The sequence below is a fragment of the Lactuca sativa genome, chromosome 2 (genome assembly GCF_002870075.4).
Source record: "Lactuca sativa cultivar Salinas chromosome 2, Lsat_Salinas_v11, whole genome shotgun sequence".
NCBI lineage: Eukaryota > Viridiplantae > Streptophyta > Magnoliopsida > Asterales > Asteraceae > Lactuca > Lactuca sativa.
The window spans coordinates 54,003,816-54,020,510 of record NC_056624.2 but is presented as its reverse complement, the minus strand read 5'-3'; the positions used below and the strand labels follow the sequence as shown (position 1 = coordinate 54,020,510).

At 35.0% G+C, this 16,695-nt stretch overlaps 1 long non-coding RNA gene across 1 annotated transcript in view; it reads left to right on the top strand.

Moving 5' to 3' along the window:
- The first annotated feature begins 16,693 nt into the window (after positions 1-16,693).
- The window catches only part of LOC111907132 (uncharacterized), a 705-nt gene continuing 703 nt past the window's right edge, over positions 16,694-16,695 (top strand). Inside the window, exon 1 of the long non-coding RNA XR_002855429.3 lies at positions 16,694-16,695. This exon is cut by the window's right edge and continues 101 nt beyond it. This is a non-coding gene — a long non-coding RNA (uncharacterized LOC111907132).

Genomic DNA, 16,695 nt, shown 5'->3' with positions numbered 1-16,695 from the left:
GGGAGGGTAAGAAATCGGCCCTAGGGTTTCTTGCCTTGCATGAATACCGATTTCCCTCACCCAAGGGATCTATTTATACTTTGAGCTATTAGGGTTTCACCCTTAACCCTAATTGAATAACTTATGCCCTAAGCAATCCAAAGATCCTCCTAGATATTAGGCTTGGACGATTTTAAGATATCCAAACCCTAAAAATCATCCACCCTTATATCCATAAGGATTTATAGCCCAAAACACAACTATCACACATTTGACAGTTTATGCCCCTTTATTCAATTAATCTCTTTAAGTCACCAAATTAATTCTTAATTAATATATGACTTATATCAATCAAATAATATTATTATTCCTTTAATTTATTATTCTCATAATATATTAATAATAATATCTCTTCTCTCCTTACAAATCATCCTGTCAAGTTGCTATGGTGAAGGTAACCCAAAAGGACCATGCACAACCGGGTCAAGTACTTACCAAATATAGTTACAGCCTTAGACACTAATCCAACAGTCTCCCATTTGGATAAGTCTAGTAACTATATATGCAAACACAATTTGATTAGCAATTGTAGCTCTCAAAGACGTTGTCAAACTCTGATCTTATCAGTATCTTGTCCTTTAGATAAGGGATCGTACAATCCTCTGTTCAGATATTGTGCGGACAATCTCATGGAACTTATTGTCCAGCAATTGGTTTCTCGATCTTGGATTCATTTAACATAGAACTTAATTGAACACATCAATTCAGTCCTGACTGGGCCCGACACATAAGTCAAATCAAATCATCGAGGGGCCCTGATATCGCTTTTACCCTCGTAGGATAAAAGTAATAGATAAACTTCAACTTATATGCATTTACTATTTACTAATCAATTATACACAACAATGCGTTTTATGACATCAATTTACTGATGCGGGTTCGCATTGTCAATGCATAACCAATTAATAAACAATAAACCATATATCTTGGTTTCAAGACCATATGATATTATCTTCTTGCGATCACTTGCGTTATGTTCCATAAAGTGATTCCAGCAAGTGTGGGTTTATTCCAATGCTCAAAACTTGTTCATAAGCACTCATGAACGTTGCAGTAAACCTTTGCTATGTTTAATACCTTTTAGACAATCTACACACCAATTCATGACAATCTTCATTCATACCTACTTCCAACATATGAACGATTGTGGACCATTCGAATAATTCGATTATTCTTAATAACTCAATTATTCAGGAAGTCAAAACATGCACAGTGAAACAATAGTTAAACAATTAACATAAGACAATAGCTTTACTTATAAATAATAGTCCTTTTATTTAATCATCAAATGTCAATCACATTTATCTATTACATGTTTCCAAATTATCTAATCTAAACTAATATCGTCTCTCAGCCCAATGCTCCTAGCGTGCTGCAAATGCTTAACCCTACTCAATCCCTTCGTAAGCGGATCTGCTGGGTTATCCTCTGACGATACCCTCTTTACTACGAGGTGTCCTTCTACCCGATGTCTAATAAAGTGATATTTTCTGCCGATATGCCGAGATCTACCATGATCCCTCGGTTCCTTGGTCAAGGCAACCGCTCCATCATTATCACAGAAAATTTCCATAGGCTCCTTTATGGCAGGCACAACTCCAAGGTCACCAATGAAGTTCTTCAACCACATCGCCTCCTTTGACGCTTCGCTCGCTGAAATGTACTCTGATTCGCACGTTGAATCAGCTACGGTCTCTTGCTTGGAACTTTTCCAAGTCACTGCTCCTCCATTAAGGGTAAAGACCCAGCCCGACTGCGAACGGTGGTTGTCCCTGTCGGTCTGGAAGCTTGCGTCACTATACCCTTGTACCTTTAAGTCATCACTCCCTCCGAGGACTAAAAACCATTTCTTGGTCCTCCGAAGGTACTTAAGTATATTCTTGACCGCAATCCAATGAGCTCTTCCAGGGTTCCCTTGATATCTACTGACCATGCTCAAAGCAAAGGCCACATCAGGGCGAGTACAAGTCATAGCATACATGATTGAGCCAACTGCGGAAGCATAGGGTACTCGGCTCATCTCAGCTATCTCGGCTTCTGTACTCGGACTTTGAGTCTTACTCAATTTGGCATTACTCTGTATCGGTAGTTCTCCCTTCTTCGAGTTTTCCATACTAAAACATTTTAGTACCTTATCCAAGTAAGTATTCTGACTAAGTCCTATTAGTCTCTTACTTCGTTCTCTCACTATCCTTATTCCCAAAATATAGGAAGCCTCTCCGAGGTCCTTCATAGCGAAGCACTTCCCGAGCCAGGACTTAACCTCCTACAGAGTCGGGATGTCGTTTCCTATGAGCAGTATGTCATCGACATACAAAACGAGAAAGCAAACTATACTCCCACTAGCCTTGACATATACACATAATTCATCTTCACTTCATACAAATCCAAACTCTTTGACTTTCTCATCGAAGCAAAGATTCCATCTGCGAGATGCTTGCTTAAGTCCATAAATGGACTTCTCAAGCTTACACACTCTATTAGGATGCTTCAGATCGACAAAACCTTCTGGCTGAGCCATGTAAACATCCTCAGCTAAATTCCCATTAAGGAAAGCGGTCTTGACATCCATCTGCCATATCTCATAATCATGAAATGCAGCAATGGCTAGCATCACCCTAATAGACTTTATCTTAGCAACTGGTGAGAAGGTCTTATCATAGTCAACTCCGGGAGTTTGAGTAAAGCCCTTCGCCACCAATCATGCCTTATACATGTGCACATTCCCATCCACGTCGGTCTTCTTCTTGATGATCATTTTGCACCCAACCGTCTTACGTCCGGCACATTGTCAACCAAATTCCAAACTTGGTTGTCATACATGGACTGAATCTCGCTGTCCATTGCCTCTTTCCATTTTGCAGACTCTAGGCCTGCCATGGCTTCCTTATAGCTATTAGGTTCATCTAGATTTATTAGTGTACCATCACTAATATACGTGTCCCCTTCGGTAGTAATATGAAAACCATAAAACTGGGGTTGACCTCTAACTCTTTCGGAATGTCTAAGAGGTAAGGATTCGTCAATCGGTTCAACCGGAGTTTCCTCCTCGGGTTGAGCGCCAGCGTTAGAGGTTCCTCATTGCTCGACTCTTGAATCTCTTCAAGATCGATTTACCTCCCACTGTCCCCTTGGCTTATGAGTTCTCGCTCTCGGAAAACTCCTCTCCTTGTAACGAAGACAACATTGTCACTCGACCTATAGAAGAGATATCCAAAGGATTTTTGTGGGTAGCCGATGAAAATACATTGCTCACTAAGAGGTTTGAGTTTGTCGTGAGTTTCTCGTCTTACGAAAACTTCACAGCCCCAAACCTTGATATGTGCCAACGAGGGAGTTTTCCATGTCCACATCTCGTGAGGTGTTTTGGCAACCTTCTTTATAGGGACTCAGTTAAGGATATGGGCGGCAGTCTCTAAGGCATACCCCCAGAATAAGATAGGTAGCGAAGCACGACTCCTCATAGAACGAACCATGTCTGACAGGGTTCGATTACGCCTTTCTACCACACCATTCAATTGCGGTGTCCTAGGTGGCGTCAATTGTGAAACTATTCTGCATTCCTTGAGATAGTCATGGAATTCAAGACTTTCCTCCTCGATCGGATCGAAGCATCTTGATTTTCCTTCCCAATTGATTCTCCACTTCATGTTTGAACTCTTTGAACTTTTCAAATGTTTCTAACTTGTGCTTGATTAAGTAAATATACCCATATCTACTACAGTCATCGGTGAAAGTCACGTAGAAGCGGTTCCCATCCTTTGTGGTGGATCTAAAGGGCCCACACACGTCGGTGTGTATGAGATCCAATAAAACCTCACCCCTCTCACAAGTTCCAGTGAAGGGTGACTTGGTCATCTTTCCAAGTAAACAAGATTCGCACATGTCATCTTCCCTAAGTTCGAATGACTCCAACACTCCATCCTTTTGGAGTTCGGCTATGCGCTTCTTGTTGACATGTCCAAGACGACAATGCCACAAGGATGCTTTATCCATACTATTGGAAGAATTCATACACAACACATCATTTCCTAGGTTATCTACAACCATAACAGTTTCATAAATTCCATTACAAGGCGTTGCTTCAAAATATAAAATACCATTTAGATAAGCATAAATTGAACCATTCTCATTATTAAACGAATATCTAAATCATTTTCTAAATAAACCATGAAAAGAAATGATGTTTCTTGCCATATCTGGCGAGTAGCAACAATTATTTAAATCTAAATTCAATCCATTACTAAGCACTAAAGAATACACTCCAATCTTGATAACAGGCGACGATCTTCTGTTCCTCATGATTAGATTTATTCTTCCAAGCTCCACATCCCTAATTATTCCTAGTTCCTGCAAATCAAAACATATGTGATAACCACATCCTATATCAAGAACCCAAGAAATAGCATGAGATGAATCATTAGATTTAATTGTGTAAATACCTGCGAAAGATGGCTTGATCTTCCCATCCTTGATGGCTTGCAGATATTCCAGGCAGCTTCTTTTCCAATGCCCTATTTTGTGGCAATGGTGGCACTCTGCCTCCTTTGGGTTTGGGTTGGGCTTAGTAGGATCAACCTTGGTCCCACTAGAAGAGGAACCATCTTGGGACTTTCCCTTGCGGTGGTTCTTTGAAGAAGCCTTCCTCTTCTTGCCCCTTCCCTGCCCAATAGCCAAAACAGGAGCAACGGGTGGATTGGGAGTTGGTGCAACAGACTTGTCCTTGAGGTTGCTCTCAGCAGTCCTTAGGAGCCCTTGGAGTTTGCTTAGGGTGACCTCTTCCGTTTTCATGTGGTAGGTCATCCTAAATTGGTTATAGCATGAGGGTAAGGAGTGAAGAACAATGTCGATAGCCAAATCTTCCCCAAAGTTGACATTCAACTTGCGAAGACGATCAACATACCTTTGCATCTTTTGCAAGTGCACGGTTAGAGACTCTCCACTTCCCATTTTAGTTGTGATCATATTTGTTACGATCTCATATCGCTCTTGTATCGCGCTTTGGCGGTATCTCTCCATCAAGTCTAGATGCATCTCATAAGGATACATGTCCTCATAGGACTTTTGGAATTAGGAGTTCATCGTGGCTATCATGATGCGATGGACTTTCATTGCATCACGTTCATAGGTCTCAAAGACAGTCATTCCTTCGGGAGTAGCAGTTTCTGGATATATCTTCTCGAGCTTCTCATCGAGAACATACTCTTTGTCCTCGTAACGCGTGATCGTGCGAATGTATCTTCTCCATTCACTAAAGTTCGATCCGTCAAAAGTTACTTTTTGACAAAGGCTCATTAGAGTGAATGAGCTAGCAGCAGCGTTGTTTGCGTTAGACTTCTACAAATAGAAAGGAAACAAAGTTTGATTAGAGTTAAGTACCTAATTAACACCCAAAATAAAAATTAGGGCTAGGACCCAACAACATTATTTTCACATTAGAAAAGGGATGTCGTAATCCAACATGCAAATAATTTGGAGGTAAGTGAATGATGATTCACTAATTCTTCACCGTGAAAAACATAAGCTTAAGTTTTAAATGTATTGAGAATCCTAGATTTCTTTGAGATTCATTGAACCTTTCAATGGCATGTTTAAATCTCGATATGCCCCTCTAGTTTGTGACTGGGATACCGAGGATCACAAAGCGGGTGTGAATAACCATGCAAATCTACATGGTGCCTTCATTGTTACAGTCACCTATTCGATGTGCCGGTAAACCACACACGCTCCATCGAACTATGACTAAAAATGAATCACCCTTTTCCACCTTTGCTTAGAACCAATTAGTGTGTCGGTTAACCACACGCGCTCCATTAACATCTTAATAGGGTGCAAAGTGTAATTTCATGGGATTGCATCAATTCACTTTTCCTAAAGTAACTAAGATTGTGATTTTTATGATACACGTTTAGTTACTTTATATAGATTCATTATACTTATTAATGAGGAGAGGATTGCCCTATCCTACCCGTTTGGCTAACGACCCTCCACCGGTCAAGCAAGCGGTGGGTGTGAGTGTACACCCATTAAGCGCCATTTTATAGGCAGCAACCTTATAGACCGGCTTCGTGAATGAGACCTACTAACGGTAAGACTAGCATTTTAAATTATATATATATATATATATATATATATATATATATATATATATATATTAAGCTTGTAATAATATAATAGTATAGTGTTGAATTTTAAACTTGTACAATTCTAGGGTTTGAAATTTAAATTATTCAAATTAAACTTTTAATCACAAAACTTAAATTTCAAAAAACTTGACGACAAGTTTTAAACTTTTCAAAACATAAGGATCAAATAGCAAATAATACAAGTCAACTAATTAGATTATCTCAATTTGATCTTATTCAATATTACTTGCAAGACAATTCACCAATTCAATTCAAATAATAAATTATTATCACATAAGGAGATTATTATTCAACTAATTGGTAATTATCTTTTGTTTGGTCAAGAATATACTCATATATATGATAAAAATCGGATTTTAATGACCCAAAACAGTTAAGGTAAGTATAGTAAAACAACAAGAAATCTCGAAACTATCTCCAACTGACGCTCGAACTCGCCGAGTTCCACTATGGACTCGCCGAGTTGGAGCTACTTACCGAGTCCATAATGGAACTCGCCGAGTTCATTGAATAGAATCACAAAAATCAAATTTTTCAAGCAACAAGCAATCAACCAATGCATCAATTCAATAGAAATCAATCAAAGCTCTGATACCACTGATGGGTTTGAGCCATAAGAACTTTCCTATCCTAATGCTTGGATCTAGGTTTCTTTAATTGAACATGCAATGTATCCAGGGCTTACAATTCTAGATCTAGTGTAAACAATTGAATCATATCATATAAAACAGATCTAGAAGAATACCTTAAGTTGCTTGCTTGAAACTTCTTGTTCCTGGAGCTTAGAGTCACAATTTTCACTCCTCTAATGGCTTACAAACACCAAATAGCAAGAGGATGATCTTGAGAGAGAGAGGGGGAGGGTAAGAAATCGGCCCTAGGGTTTCTTGCCTTGCATGAGTACCGATTTCCCTCACCCAAGGGATCTATTTATACTATTTGCTATTAGGGTTTCACCCTTAACCCTAATTGAATAACTTATGCCCTAAGCAATCCAAAGATCCTCCTAGATATTAGGCTTGGACGATTTTAAGATATCCAAACCCTAAAAATCGTCCACCCTTATATCCATAAGGATTCATAGCCCAAAACACAACTATCACACATTTGACAGTTTATGCCCCTTTATTCAATTAATCTCTTTAAGTCACAAAATTAATTCTTAATTAATATATGAGTTATATCAATCAAATAATATTATTATTCATTTAATATATTATTATCATAATATATTAACAATAATATCTCTTCTCTCCTTACAAATCATCCTGTCAAGTTGTTATGGTGAAGGCAACCCAAAAGGACCATGCACAACCGGGTCAAGTACTTACCAAATATAGTTACAGCCTTAGACACTAATCCAACAAAATGGACTTTTGTCGTATGGTTCGATGGTTAAAATTTGGAGCTACTACTAAGGAGTTAGGATAATTTTAATAGATTGCTATTACTTTATGAAAGTGTCTAGAGACATAGTTTTCATTTTATGCATTGTAAGGATAAGTTCTAATTTTCCATTTAATAAATAAAAGTGTAGTTTTAGTTTATTTGGTTGCCTTATTTTTTTATTTGCTTGCAATGGCATTGATAAAAGAATCAATAATGGTTCTGATAATAGCAATACTAATTGTGGATATGATTCTTATGAGATCACGCTTGTGGTATTGTCACATCTGAACAAGTGAAAAGAAATATCATCAGCAAGTTTCAATTGGATAAAAAACTGGAGTCATCCAACTTGAATTTCATGATGCATGAGAATCTTGTTCACTGGAAAATTATAACTAAATTATTGTTTACATGTTCATGTGAGGCAAGTGAAAGATTGATGGATCTAGTACATGTTGCTATAGATTCTTCAAATTCACCATAATGGACAATAACTCTATTCGTCATGATTTACTGATGCTTCAGTAAATATGATTATGTTATATAGTTCTAATACTTTTGAAAGGGTTCAAAGAGTAGCAAAATGAATAGAAGAATCTATTAGGAAAAAATATAAAAGATTCTGCAATCTGAATGGAAAGGAGAGTACTTTAGTATCGTGTTTACGATCATCTTAGTAATTGTTGAATTATATTACAATTAATCCTCAAAGAACATCTTAGTGAAATTTTATGAAGGAATCGAACATTGTTTGAAATGGTTCGATCATATATGAGTCATGTTTCGTTCCAATCAAGTTTTAGTTGTGTCTTAGTAACTATAAATCGTATCTTGAAACTCATTTCAATCTAAGAAGGTTGATAACACCTCATAATATGTGGACTAATAATGTTTTCTTACTCTTTCAAATTTAGAATTGGATTTGTGATGTTTTCGTTTATCGAGAAACAAAAGATAAACTGAGATCAATTCTATGATGTGTTTTCTTGTTGGGAATCTGCACAAACTTTTGAATATTTGTTTTAGCTTGTCAATGAATGTTCCTTGAGAGAAAACTGGTATGTTAAGAATTTAGTGGGAGTCGTATTGATCTTGAGAGTTTCAAGAGTCAATCGACAATAAACCTTTTAGATATCACTAGTACACAACCTGAGGTTGAAAACCTGTTTTGTTTTAGTTGACACATTCTTATTTCCATACACTTCTGGTTAAAGTTAGCAATACTTTTGATTTCTATGTTTTCATTTTAATGCAAAAGTAAAACATGTTGGTCGGTGAAGGTACACTGATTAATACAGACGAGCTGCTAATGACACAGAAGCGCTGGTAGGACTTAAGCAGCCAAAGAGCAAGAAATTAAGAATAGCGAAGTTTGGTCTGGAAAAATAAGTTTGAAATTGGTTATACTAAAACTAGTCTTATGACTGTATGCTAGAAATGAAAGATCCACATGGATAGGAACATATGCACCTTGAAATCTAAGTGACAAAGGTTTCACTCTAATTCATGAAAATGGTTATGAGAAAAATACTTGCACTAATGGATTTTAATGATCTGATAAAGATCAACATGGATATTGGTTGTGTTAATTGCATTCTCAAATTTACAATACGATTACGGCATCCCTCTTCATATTTCAAATTGTGAGGAATAGCAAGGAATTATTCAAAATTTTAAGAGATATATGTATAAAGTCTTGAAGGGTTTAAACACACAAATGGAACTAAAGTGTATAAGCTTGAGAAGTCTAGTTAGAGACTTATCGAATCATCGTGTAACAGGTATATGTACTTCCTTAAGAAAGTCAAAGGGTATTGACTTCTAGAAGTCAAGCTTATTTCTTGGTACATGTCAAAGCTAGTAGGAGCATAATTGTTATACTAGTATTGCATGTTGACAATACTATTCATAGGGAACAATGTCTCCAATTTGAAAATTATAAAGTTTGGGAAATGTTTTGCTATAGTGGACTTGAGGGAGAGGAGGACTCTCATACTTTATTTTGAATTTAAATGTTTAGTTGGATTGTTTAATAGAACTTAGTCAAAGACATATTCTAACTCAAATGCCTTGAGCATTGTGATAAAAGGATTAGAATTTTGTGTGACTAAAGCTGTTATGCAATTGTTAAGAACATTCAAAAGTTTTACTGAAGAGTAGATGCTTGTGGACAGTTAGAAGTATGATATTATTTGGAAATGACCATAGTGACACATTTTTGATTGAGATGTTTCTTGGTTAGAATTGATGGTCATATAAGAATATGGAAATGTTTCCATAATGGAGATGGTTGAAAAGTCTACATGTCAGTTGGAAACTTTAATGCAAGAGAAGTGTTCAAGGAGTATACCTTAAATTTGAGACTTCATAACCATGAAATTGTTCTGAGTAACAAGTTTCAGTGGAACATTCTGTAATATTGAAGGCTCTGTCTCTGTGACTTTATAATCTCGACATCACAGAAGGACAATACATGTAAAGATGAAATTCTACTATATCTTAGATAAAGATAAGAATTTGGAATTGTGAAATGAGCATCATTGGAGTAGTGTCCAGTCGATGTGTTCACCAAGGAAGGACCATAGAGAGGCATATTATGCATGGTTATAACATGGCATGACCAATGTTATTTAATTTAAATGGTTAGTTGATTACTTCAAACATTATACAATGAATAAATTTGTAATTGTTATAATGGTTAAATAATAGAGATTTATTTGTAATCAATGGGTATGATACCATAGTAAATTAGTTTGTTATTGTGTTTCACTTTACATGTTTTACTTCCTGAATAATTTTAATTATTCAAATTCCACAGTCGTTCATACTTTTGGAAATAAGTGGTGAATTAAGTCTGTCCTGGATTGTTTGTAGACTGTCCATAGAGATTAGACAATGCGTACAGATTGCTACAATATTCATGAGTACATGGAAATAGGGATTTTAAGTATTAGATAAACCCACACTTAGATATTACTTCATGGATTCAATCACAAATAATTCTAAGATGATAATTACTTCTATTCTTCAAACAGAGATATACTAGTCATATTTTACAAATCAGTTGTGCATTGGTTTACTCCAACACATCTCGTAACCGGGTGTTATAAAGTGTAATTCAATGCATGATTTGGTGAGTAGAATGTATAGTCAAAGTTAACTAATTCTTTTTTCATTAAATGAAAAAGCGATATCTTTGGCCCCTTGGTGATTTGAGTTGATCTATGAAAACTAGGTGCCTGGTCCAGACTAAATTGATGTTTTTGATTTTGTAGTATGAGTTTTATGATAAAATCAAAGACCGAGAAACACAAAAATAAATGTGAGGTTGATCATTTAATCCATGACTCTGTTCATATGATATGTTATAGAACGAAGGAATAGTTGATCACTTATCTTAGGGCCAACGTTTGATTTGAATCAAAGTTTGGCAGTAGCTTTGGAAAGCACACTTTGCTGTTTGGTTCAAGGTTATACTTGTAATTGTAGTTATAAACTTTTCCAAGCGGGACATTATTGGATTAACGTGTCTAAGCTCATAACTAAATATGTATAAACTTGTAATTCAAAGCAAAGTCCTTTTGGGTCGCCCTCATAACCAAAAATAGCTAGAAATGATATTGAGAGAGAATGATAATTTATTAGATTATTATATGATTAATAAACTAATTCGAAATTATGGGATCATACTTTTGGTGCTAACTTTCCAAGATTAATTACAAGGGATTGAAGTGAATTGTTTACTTCAACAATTAAAAGGTTTGTAAACCTGACTTGGTATTTTCAATTAGATCAGGGTTCTTGTAGTTTTGTTGCGCATAGTATGTTACCTGTAAAGTGTTATGACATAGATCCTTATAGGTGTCATGTTCCCTTTAAATGTTAATTGATTTTTTTGTATGTACATGTATTTTATAACCTATAAAACACATAAGTTGTATGTCAACATATTACCTGTGAGAGTTTTTGTTGGATTATTATTTGTATGTCTGTTGTTGTTGTTGGATTGTTATTTTTCTGTTTGTTGTATGTCGATAAATTACTTGTGACAGTTGAGGGTGGTCCAACTAGGTGCTGAAGGCCAAGATACTCAGGGCGGACCAAATTTATGTTGAAGGCTAAAGTGTCGGACCAACTTTATATTGATAGCCACAGTACATACCTACTTTGTGTTGATGACCATTATTTTTATGTATTGTATTTATATTGTTGTATGTGGTATTTTTGGGGAACTCACTAAAATTTGGCTTACAATTATGGATTAAATATTTTTTAGGTATTTCTTCAGATCGTGGGAAGGGAAATTCTTGACTATACATGTGCATCGACGTTATGTTTTTAGATTTCCGCATGTTTTCGTTTTATACTCTGATTTGGAGAATTGTGTTTTGATTATCTGCAATGGGTTTCCATACCAATTAATGATATTTTAAATGAAATATTATTATTTAAAAATGAAAATTTTGGTTTGAAAAAATAGGACGTTAGAAGTTAGTATCAGATCCTTGGGTTTTAGCTATAAGAACACCCTATGTGCTCATACAAACCCTAATGCTTGGATCTAGGTTTCTCTATTGTACATGCAAGTTATCCAAGACTATAAACCCTAGATCTAGCATATGATAATCAATATAACATATAAATTAGGGTTTAGATCATACCTTGATTGTTATGTAGCAATAACAATTTCAAATCCTCCTTGTAATGACTTTAGAAAGCTTAGAGTCACAAATGTCACTCCTCTAATGGCTCACAAACACCAAGAGCAAGAGGATGAAGAAGAGAAGAGAAGGAGGCACCCAAAAACCGTCCAAAACCCTAAGGAGTTACTTGCCCACGTTTTTGGTGCTCTAGGGATCTTTAAATAGTGAAGCTATTAGGGTTATCAAACAAGGAAACCCTAATTTGGATGCTTAAGCCCTAAGCAACCCATGGACTCCTTCCTAAAAGGCCTAAGGACGATTTCTAATGGGTTTCCCCATAGAATTCGTCCACTCCTTTAATGTGGAGTCCATTAGCTCAATATTCAACTATCATACAATTGACAGTTCAAGTCCCTTAAGTTCAATTAATGTCTTTTAGCCACAAACTTAATTCTTATTAATTCTTGACTAATATTAATTAAACAATATGATTTCTCCTTTAATATATTATTCTCATAATATATTAATAAATCATATTTAATCATTTCTCTCCATAATTCATCCTATCAAGTTGCTTTGGTGAAGACAACCCAAAAGGACCATGCACCATCGGGTCAAGTACATACCTAAATAGTTATGGACTTAGACACTAATCCAACAGTTATATCTACCGATATGTGATATGTTAGACATGCATGCTAGTATGCAAGCTAAGGATCTTTTTAGGAATTTCATGAATGAATTGAATAAAATTTAAGATGTCTTGTAGCCTAAGAATAGCTTATTATGTGCTAGTTTAGTTTATGTTGAGATTGTTAGCTGCTAAGTATATGTGTTAGAGTTGTACATGACTAGGATTCTATAGCCTTAGAATGCTTGATTTAGCTTTACTTCATGCTTCTTGCATGGTTATGAAATTAGGGTATAATCATTTATTTGATTGTCTATGTAATCTAGGATTATGTACGACTTGCATACATGAGGTGACCGTCAATGTTAGAAGCGACTTTTAGCGGTATGAGAGCGAGGATGAAAGAAATCCTAGAAAGGGGGGGGTCTAGGAAGACTAGTTTGCATCTCTTTTGAGCACATAGGTGTGTGTTAGTACACCTAGATGTAGTTGAGTGTAGTGACTTAGAAACTTTGGGCCAATTCATGGCACAGGAACGAATAGGCGTGGAAGGTAGTAAAGGGAAAATGAAAGAAATTTAAAATAACTATTGTTTTAAGACCATTTTAAACAAAACCATCAAGGATCCAACTTCATGAACCAGAAAGATCATAAACAACACATACGATATTCAGAAGACAACATTTGAAGGCTTTGATCCCACTCGGTTTTGGGAACCAAGAAAAGTCATAACGTCAGTTAGCATTATGATCTGGGTTGACATGTTTCCTTTATATCTTTTAGCATGGAAATTTTGGGGAGGGCACAAGTGATCCGGAGAGGTTAGGCCCAAGTGATGATGAGATTGTTCGAAAGTGTGTCCAAGGTCATTAACTATTGGTAATATTTCTAATAATAGTAATGTTATCTTGGGTTGTCCTCATAACCCTAATTAACTAGAATAAATAAAAAAGAAATTAGTTTATTAATTATTATGTTTTAATAATTAATAAGAAACTATTGGAAATTAATTAAATATTTTCAATTAATTAAAAGGGATGAGTATTAATTAGTCAAATCACTACAAGAAAAATCCTGAATAGCTACGGAAAGGTGCTACGGACAGGGGCGGAACACAAACACTAAAACTATGGGGCCGAAATTTAAAGTTATGACATATCAAAATTCAAAACAAGAAAACAAATAGAAATTTTTTTATATCATTCATTAAAATGAAATTCAGTCTGTCTTTTGTATTTTTGTATTTTTTTTTTAAGTTTAGAACATTGTTTATAAACTTATTTTTTCGGCAAGCTCCTTTTACAAATACAAATATATTATTGCAAACACTAAACGTTTATATATATTTTTTATATAAATATAAATTATTGATTTTATTTTATTATTTTATGATTATATCAAAACCTAAATACTGTAATAATATATTGTCCTTTTAATTCATCCCATTAAATACTAATAGATAAATATACTATATCCCTTATAGTTATATTGTCATTTCTAGTTATATTGTATTTATATAATACACAAATAATAAATTATAATTTATGTGATCATTGATAAAGTAAACAGTAAAATATGTACTATATCCCTTATATTTTACTCCGTCGTTCCTTTCATTATCTAAAATCTAAACCACAAAGAGAGAAAGAGAAAGTGTTTAAGTGGGTTAGAGAGAGAAAGAGAAGAATAGCGAGAGAAAGAGAAGAAAAGCACCGGTAAATTACTCTTGTTGTGAGCAGATCGGAGAGGGAGAGTTGTGTACGACGAAGAAAAGAGATCGATGCAAATAAGCAAAAGTGCGGCGACGGAGAAGCGGTGGTACGGCGAGCAGAGACAGAGACCGGCGGGGGAGATGTAGTTGGGGGACCGGCGACAACAGTGAGATTTGGACGATTTCGGCTTCAAAATTTCTAGGTGTTTATTGTTTCCTTACACTCAAATCTTGAGTTAAAGAATGTGTACCTTTGATTCGAATTTGATTTCGTTTTATAGAGTTTAGAGATAATTTCTTAATTTAATTAGTTTCCTAATGTTCTACAGATTATTTTGATTCTATCAATTAGTTTTATAAGTGATTTTTTTTCCTATTTATCAGTGGATGATTTGATCTGTTGATTATTAAATTTTATTAAATGTGCTAAAAACAGGGGCCCAAAGTAGAACATATGAAGATCACTGGAATTTATATAATGAAAATCTATATAAATAAGGTACTACGAACGTTAAAACCGGGGGGGGGGGGGGGGGGGGGGGGGGGGCGCGGGGATGCCCCTCAGCCCCTATTACCGACCGCCACTGGCTACGGAATCAAATTTCGTAGTTATTTTGCGATGGATTATGCTACTGAATGATGTTCCGTAGCTTTTTTGTTACGAAATTTACTACGAAATAAAATTTTGTAGCAAACTTCAAACTAATTATGGAAAATTGTTACGGAATTAGAATTTGTAGTTAGTCGGCTACCGAATTTGCTAAATATCTAGCTATTTTCCTATGGAAATTACTACGAAACTAATTTGTGTAGCTATTATGCTACACAATGATATTTCGTAGCTATTATGCCACATAATTTTTTTACGGAAACTAATTTCGTAGCTGTTTTACTACGAAATTAAATTCCATAGCTATTATGCTATGAAATTTGCTACCGAACTGAATTCCGTAACTATTTTGCTAAGGTTAAAAATACGTAGCTATCTTGTTACATAAATTTCTATAGAACTAAATGGAGTAACTACTTTGCTATGGAATAAAACTCCGTAGCATTTATCCTACTGAATTTTGTTACGCAATAGAACTTTGTAGCTATTTTGCTACCAAATTATATTCCGTAGATATTTCGCTATGACATTTTGTCACAAAACTATATTTCGTTTTTTTATTTTCTAAGAAATGAAATTTCGTTGCTATTCTATTGGGTTAAACTCGTAGGTTGTTACTACGAAATGTAATTTTGTAGCGTATCTATTCTACTACCAGATTTCATAGTTATTTTGCTATGAAGTGAAAATCTTTAACTATTTCGTTACAGAGCTACATACCGTAGCGAAAAACATTTACAAAATATATTAAATATAATTATAGTTATGTAAAATCTAAATTTTAATATTAAGTAACTTGAAGGTTACATGTAACAATCAAGAACTAAAATGTAATTAAAAATAAGAATCGAGGGGGTGAAATGAAAATTTTGAAAGTAGCATAAATGTAATAAAATTCAGTGATTGGGATGTGGATAAACATCAGCCACATCCCTGACAAACACCCTATATGTGAAACCACCACAGCACCACCGTGTGTTGCGGTTGTGATCGTGAACGGAAATACGATGTTAGATGAAAATGTGTATTATTTTATAGAACCGTTCAATTTCTCTATTCCAAAAAGAAATTCATAAAGTAAAAATTAATCTTCTATTTTGTTAATTACATGCCGCATAAATAACAATTAAATGCTGCGTTTTCCTTTGTTGTGTGATGTCGAACAAATTGCGGAAACATAACAAAAATGAAAATATTATTTTTCTTCGTCTCCCAAGTTGCATTAATTTTAAACATATTACATGCGTAATTTTCCACCCGTGTTTGTACATACATGGCATTCATACATTATGAAGAACTTAATTGTCTAAAGTGTTTTATTTATGTTAGTTTTTTATAGTTGATGGATTCGTATTGTCTAGGGAAACCAGTTTGCCGTTCTTGTTCAATGTTGTCACTATTTTCTGGTTGTAAAAATTAATAGCTGGAACGATAAAAAAATGTTTAATTTATAAGTATATTTTTCAGTAGGTTTTTGATATGATGAAGTCTAATTTAATTTAATTTAATATTTTTTTGGCATGCAT